Here is a 6,858-nt window from a genome sequence, read left to right on the forward strand (position 1 = left end):
GCTTTTACTTCCCTTGCTTTTAAGGACAAATTCATAAAATCCTCTTTAAGTCCAAGGTCCTTGACTTTCATTTTTATGTTTTCTTCTATGCATTTTATCGTTTCAGGTCTCATAGTTAGGTCCTTACTCCATTTTGATTTAAGTTTGGTGTTTGGTGACAGACAACAGTCTAGTTTCTTTCTTTTGCAGGTGGCTTTCCAATTTTCCCAGCACCATTTATTGAAGAGGCTTTCCTTTCTCTATTGTATGTTTTTGGCTTTTTTTTTTGTCAAAAATTATTAGCACATATAAATATGAGGTCACTTCTGGACTCTCGATTCTGTTCCACTGGTCCGTGTGTCTGTTTTTCTGCCAATACCATGCCATTTTGCTTACTGTCGATTTGTAGTATAATTTGAAGTCAAGCAAGGTGATGCCCCCAGCCTCGTTCTTTTTTCTCAGGATGGCTTTGGCAATTCGGTGTCTTTTGTGCTTCCATACAAATCTTATAATTTTTTGTTCTATTTTTTTAAAAACTGCCGATGAAATTTTGATGAGATTGCATTAAATCTATACAATGCTTTAGGTAATATGGTCATTTTAACTATGTTGATTCTTCCAATCCAAGAACACGGAATATCTTTTCATTTCTATGTATCTTCTTCAATTTCTTTTAATAGGGTCTTGTAGCTTTCATTATAAAGATCCTTCTTCACATGTTTCGTTAAATTTATTCCTAGATATTTCATCTCTTTTGTTGCATTACAAAAGGAATTCATTATATAGGTCTTTCACATGTTTCATTAGGTTTATTCCTAGGTATTTTATTCTTTTTGTTGCAATCGCAAAAGGAATTATTTTTTCCACTTCCTTTTTCTGACACTTTATTATTAGAGTATAGTAACGCTATGAATTTTTGAAAGTTGATTTTGTATCCAGAAACTTTACTGTATTTGCATATTGTTTCTAGTAGCGTTCTTGTGGAGTCGTTAGGATTTTCTATATAGAGAATCACGTCATCTGCAAATAGTAACAGTTTGACTTCGTTTCCTATTTGGATACCTTTTATATCTTGCTCTTGCCTGATTGCACTTGCTAGGACCTCCAATGTTATATTGCATAACAGTGGCGCTAGTGGACAGCCTTGCCTTGTTCCTGATTAGAGGGAAGGTTTTTAGTTTTTCACCATTAAGTATAATGTTGTCTGAAGCTGTGTTATATATGGCCTTTATGATGTGAAGGTACTTTCCTTCTATAACAATTTTGTTAAGTGTTTTGATCATGAATGGATGCTGTATCTTGTCGAAGGCTTTCTCTGCATCTATTATTATGATCATATGATTCTTATTTTTTAATTTGTTTATACGGTGTATCACATGAATCAATTTGCGTATGCTGAACCATCCCTGTGGCCCTGGGATGAAGAGCACTCAATCGTGGTGTATAATCTTTTTAATATGTTGCTATATTCTGTTCGCTAGTATCTTATTTAGGATTTTTGCATCTGTGTTCATGAGAGATATTGGTCTGTAGTTTTCTTTTTTTGTGTTTTCTTTACCAGGTTTTGGTATCAGCATAATATTGGCGTCATAAAATGGGTTGGGAAGTTTTGCCTCTTCTTCTATTTTTTGTAAGAGTTTGAGGAGTATAGGTATTAAATCTTCTTTGAATTTTTGGTGGAATTCAGTGGCGAAGCCATCTGGACATGGACTTTTGCTTTTTGGTAGGTTTTTGATGATTGTTTCAATTTCCATACTGCTGATTGGTCTATTTAGATTTTCTACTTCTTGATTCAGTCTAGGAAGGTTGTATTTTTCTAAGTACTGGTCCATTTCTTCTAGGTTATTAAAATTGGTGTTATGTACTTTTTCATAGTATTCTTGTATGATCCTTTGTATTTCTGTGATATCAGTTGTAATTTCCCCCTCTTCCATCCCTGAATTTGTTTTTTTGTGTTCTTTCTCTTTCTTCTTTAGTGAGTCTAGCCAAGGACTTGTCAATTTTATTAACCTCAAAGAACCAGCTCTTAGGTGCATTTATTTTTTCTATTGTTTTCTTGTTTTAAATTTCATTTATTTCTGCTCTAAATTTGATTATTTCCTTCTGCTGAGTTTAGGCTTCATTTGTTCTTCCTTTTCTAGATTTTTTTTTTTAAGATGAAGTATTAGGTTATTTATTTGGGCTCGCTCTTGTTTTTGGATATAGGCCTGTAATGATATGAACTTTCTCCTCTTATGGCTGCTTTTGCCGAGTCCCAAAAGTTTTGATATGTTGTACTGTCATTATCATTTTTCTGTGTATCGCTTGATCTCTGTTTTATTTCTTCTGTGACCCAGTTATTCTTCAGTAGGATGTTGTTTAATCTCCATGTATTTGTGGTTCTTCCTGCTTTCTTTTTGTAGTTGCTCTCTTGTTTCAAAGCATTATGATCAGAGAATATTGTTGGTATGATTTCATACCTCCTATGTTTCTTGAGGCTATCTCTGTTTCTCAGTATGTGGTCAATTCTTGAGAATGTTCCATGTGCACTAGAGAAAAATGTATAAGCAGCTGTTTTGGGATGGAAGGCACTGTATATGTCAGTTATGTCCAGATGGTCAAATGTGTCATTTAAGAATGTTACTTACCTATTGACTTTCTCTTTGGATGATATGTCCATATCTGACAGTGGACTATTTAGGTCCCCTACTAGAATAGTATTTTGTTCTGTTTCTCCTTTTAGTTCTGTTAGTAATTGCTTTATATATTTTGTGGCTCCCTGATTAGAAGCATAGGTATTAATAAGTGTTACGTCTTTTTGGTACATGATTCCCTTTATCATTATGGAGTGTTCCGCAGTATCATTTTTTACTTTGTTTATTTTGAAGTCTATTTTGTCCGATATTAACACCAGTACTCCTGCTTTTTTTTTAAATGCCATTTACTTAAATATCACTTTCCACACTTTCACTTTGAGTCTACATTTGTCTTTGGAGCTGAGATATGTCTCCTGGAGGCAGCATATCATTGGGTTTTGTTTTTTGATCCATTCTGCAATTCTGTGCCTTTTTATTGGTGAATTCAGTCCATTTACATTTTGGGTGCTTATTAAAATATGAGGTCTTCTTATAGCCATTTTATCTTTTGCTTTCTGGTAGCTCAGTGTTTCCATTGCTTCTTTGTCCTTGTGTTTCTGTTTTCTTTATTTTGGTTGGCTTTTGTGGGTTTTGCCTCTGATTTTTCTTGTTTCATGTTATATACTTCAGTTCTGAATCTTTGGTGTGTGGTTATCATTACGGATATGAAAAGGATAGTTATATATATACAGTCATTCCTCTTCTGCGTGTGCCTTATCTCCATTCCCCTTTGCGAATTTGGATCTTTGAATCCTCCCTTTTTCAGTCATTGTTATCTCAATTTGTCCCTATGTATGCTGAAAGTTCATTACTATCTTGCTATAGCAATTCTCTTATTATTTAAGCTTATAATGACTCATTCTTAGTAAGAGTTGCACTCTTCTGCTTCCATTTGCCTGATAGTTACTTTACTCCTAATTATGTATTTTTGTTGTTGTTGTTGTTATTTTGTTTTAGGTAAGCTGACCTCTTTCAGTATTTCCTGTAGTGCAAGCCTCATAGAGGAAAATTTTCTCAATTTTTGTATGTCTGGAAAGGTTTTAATTTCTCCTTCATATCTAAAGGAGAGCTTAGCTGGTTTCATTATTCTAGGCTGGTAGTTCCTTTCATTTAATAGTTTAAATATTTGATTCCATTCCTTTCTGGCTTGTAAGGTCTGCGCTGAAAAGTCATTTGATCATCGAATGGGTTTTCCTTTATAAGTTACCGTTTTCTTCTCCCTGGCTTCCCTAAAAATTCTATCTTTGTCGTTGACTTTTGATAACTTTAATACAATATGTCTTGGAGAAGGCCTTTTGGGTTTGAGATCGTTGCGTGTTCTGTTGACTTCCTGAATTCCAAGCTCCAGCTCATTCTTTAGATTTGGGAAATTCTTGTCCACTATTTGTCTGAAAATGCTTTGTAGTCCCTGCTCCTTTTCCTCACCTTCGGTAATGCCCGTTATTCTTATGTTTCCTCTTCTGATAGTATCAGCTAGTTCTTGTATTTCTCTTTCATTAATTTTTATTCTTTGGTTTTCCTCTTTCTGTCTTTGATATCACTGATCCTTTCTTCCATTTGGTAAACTCTACTTCCCAAGCTTGCTATTTCATTTTTCAGCTCTCGCAGTGTGTTCTTCATCTCCAGAACTTCTATTTGGTTCCTTTTGAAGGTTTCAATCTACTTGCTCTGATCATCTAGCTGTTTTTACAATTCCTGAAATTTTTGATTTGAGTTGTTTTGGATCTCATTGAGTTTTTTCAGAAGTATCATCGTGAACTCTCTGTCATTTAAGTTGCATATTTCTATGTCTGTATCCTTATTTTCCAGAGATTTTTTCTCTTTCTTTCTGAGATGTCTTGTCACCTTGGTTGTTCATGGTGTTTAATGGATTATTTCTGCACCTGGGCATTAATGGAAGTGTATTCTGTTGTTTTTCTTGAAGGAAGATTTATTGTATAAAGGTCTCTTTGTAGCCTGCTGCAAAGAAGGCACTTTTCTTTTGGTTTCCAGTAGGTGGCTTCTAATCTTCTTGGATCCCTGCTTTATATAAAACCTAAATGTCTTTTTTATTTTCTTGTAGATATTTAATCACACTTGCTACTTTCAGTTTCAGTCCCTGTTAGTGTTAGCAACAGTTTCAATAGCATTTGCTCAGATTCCCCTGGGGCTTCGCGATGATCTATCTGGGAGGGAATGGGGGGACATGTCCTCTGGGTTGGGAGTTGGGGGTTGCAGCTCATCCTCGATTTTGCAACCAGGGCCAGTACAAATCAACTGTTATTTCTCTGTGGTCACGTCCCACTTCTCTGCTTTCTGCCCTGATGACTATGCCTTCCTCCCTGCTGCATAGGAGTTCTGGCACTTCCAGGCTGGGCTATTCAGGGAAGTTGCAGCACCTTCTTCCCTCCTCTTCCTCCCGCAGGGAGCTCCAGAGGCTGCGAGAGGTAGTTCCAGTCTCGGCAGCTTTTGTTCAGATTCCCCTGGGGCTCCGCGGTGATTGGTCTCAGAGGGTATGGGGGGCTCTCTGGGTTGGCAGTGGGGGGCTGCAGCTCAGCCTCGGTTTTGCAACTGGGACTGGTAAAAATCATCTGTTGTTTCTCTGCTGTCCTGTCCCGCTTCTCTGCTTTCCACCCTGATGACTGGGCCCTGTTGCCAGCTGCGTAGAAGTTTTGGCACTTCCAGGCAGGCTGATCAGGTAAGTTGCCGCAATTTCACCCCTCCCCCTCCTCCTGCAAGGAGCTCCTGGAGCTGTGAGAGGCAGCTTCTTTATTTCTCCCAGTCCACTGCCTTACACACGGGGTTCTGACCTGTGGTATTTCTTGTGCACAGATCCCATGCTAAGATGTGCTGGTGTGCAGTTTGCGCATATTTTGTTGAGTCTTAGATGCTCAGCTTATTGTTGTTTCAAGGGAAGAAATCTCAGGATGTCTCTCACTCCACCATATTTCAAGGGGTTTCTTCCTATTCTCAATCTTCTTAAATCTGTTGAACTAGCTCTGTGTCACAGTATGTGGTCTATCGTTGAGAATGTTCCATGTACACTAGAAAAGAATGTATAATCTGATGTTTTGGATGAAAGGCTCTGTAAATGTCATTTTCCCCAACTGGTCTATTATGTCATTTAAGGTTGATATTTCCTTATTGATTTTCTGTGTGGATGATCTACCTATAGTTGACAGTGGAATATTTAGGTCCCAAATATTATTCTATTTGTGTCAGTTTCTCTCATTAGTACTGTTAGTAGTTCTTTATATATATATATTTTGATGTTTCCTGATTGGGAGCATAGATACTAAGAAGTGTTAAATCTTCTTGATGTATGATTTCTTTATTATTATGAAATGTCGATCATTGTCTCTCTTTACCTTTTTTATCTTGAAGTATATTTTATCATTTATAAGGATGGCTACACCCACTTTTCTCTGGATGAGATTTGCTTGAAGTATCGTTTTCCACCCTTTCACTTTAAACTGATATTTGTCCTTGCAGCTGAGATGTGTCTCCTGGAGGCAGCATGTGGTTGAGTTTTGTTTACCGATCTAATCTGCCACTCTGTCTATTTTTATTATTGAATTTAGTTCATTTACATTAAGGGTGGTTATTGAAATATGAGGGTTTTCTATAGCTATTTTATCTTCTGTTTTGTGATATCTCGGTGTCTCCATTGTTTCTTTGTTCTTTGTCTCCTTGTTTCTTTGATTTGTTGGTGTTTTAAGGTTTTTCCCTCTGTTCCTTATCGTTTTATGATATTTGTCTCAGTTCTGTATTTTTTTGTGTGTGTGCTTATCAGTAAGTCTATGTATATGGCTATACCACCTTGAACAAGCCTGATCCCATTTGATCTCAGAAGCTAAGCAGGGTTCGGCCTGGTTAGTACTTGGATGGGAAACCACCTAGGAAGACCAGGTGCTGTAGGCATAAAAAAAATAAAATAAAATAAAAAAATAAGGGATTGTAAGCTGACAAGGTCCTTGCAATCTGTGAGATCAACCAAGGATTGCCTCGCCTAAAAACAAAACAAAACAAACAAACAAACAAAAAATGTTTATGTAAAAGATAATTATATATAGAGAGATAGTAGTCCATTTTCTTCTGCATACTCCTTATCTCCATTCCCCTTTGCAGATTTGAATCTTTACTCCCTCAACTCTTCTGTTTTTGTTGTTTCAAATTATCAATGTATATGCTGAACATTCATTTCCAAGTTTCAGTAACTGTTATCTTCTTCTATTTTCAAAGAGATTTTCTTTTAACCATTATGTAATATTTAAGCTTATAATAC

The 6,858-nt window shown here is 36.4% G+C and overlaps 1 pseudogene; it reads left to right on the forward strand.

Moving 5' to 3' along the window:
• The first annotated feature begins 6,375 nt into the window (after positions 1-6,375).
• LOC111732031 lies at positions 6,376-6,494 on the forward strand (annotated as a pseudogene).
• Positions 6,495-6,858: the final 364 nt, after the last annotated feature.

The sequence above is a fragment of the Pteropus vampyrus genome, unplaced genomic scaffold, assembly GCF_000151845.1.
Source record: "Pteropus vampyrus isolate Shadow unplaced genomic scaffold, Pvam_2.0 Scaffold419, whole genome shotgun sequence".
Lineage (NCBI taxonomy): Eukaryota > Metazoa > Chordata > Mammalia > Chiroptera > Pteropodidae > Pteropus > Pteropus vampyrus.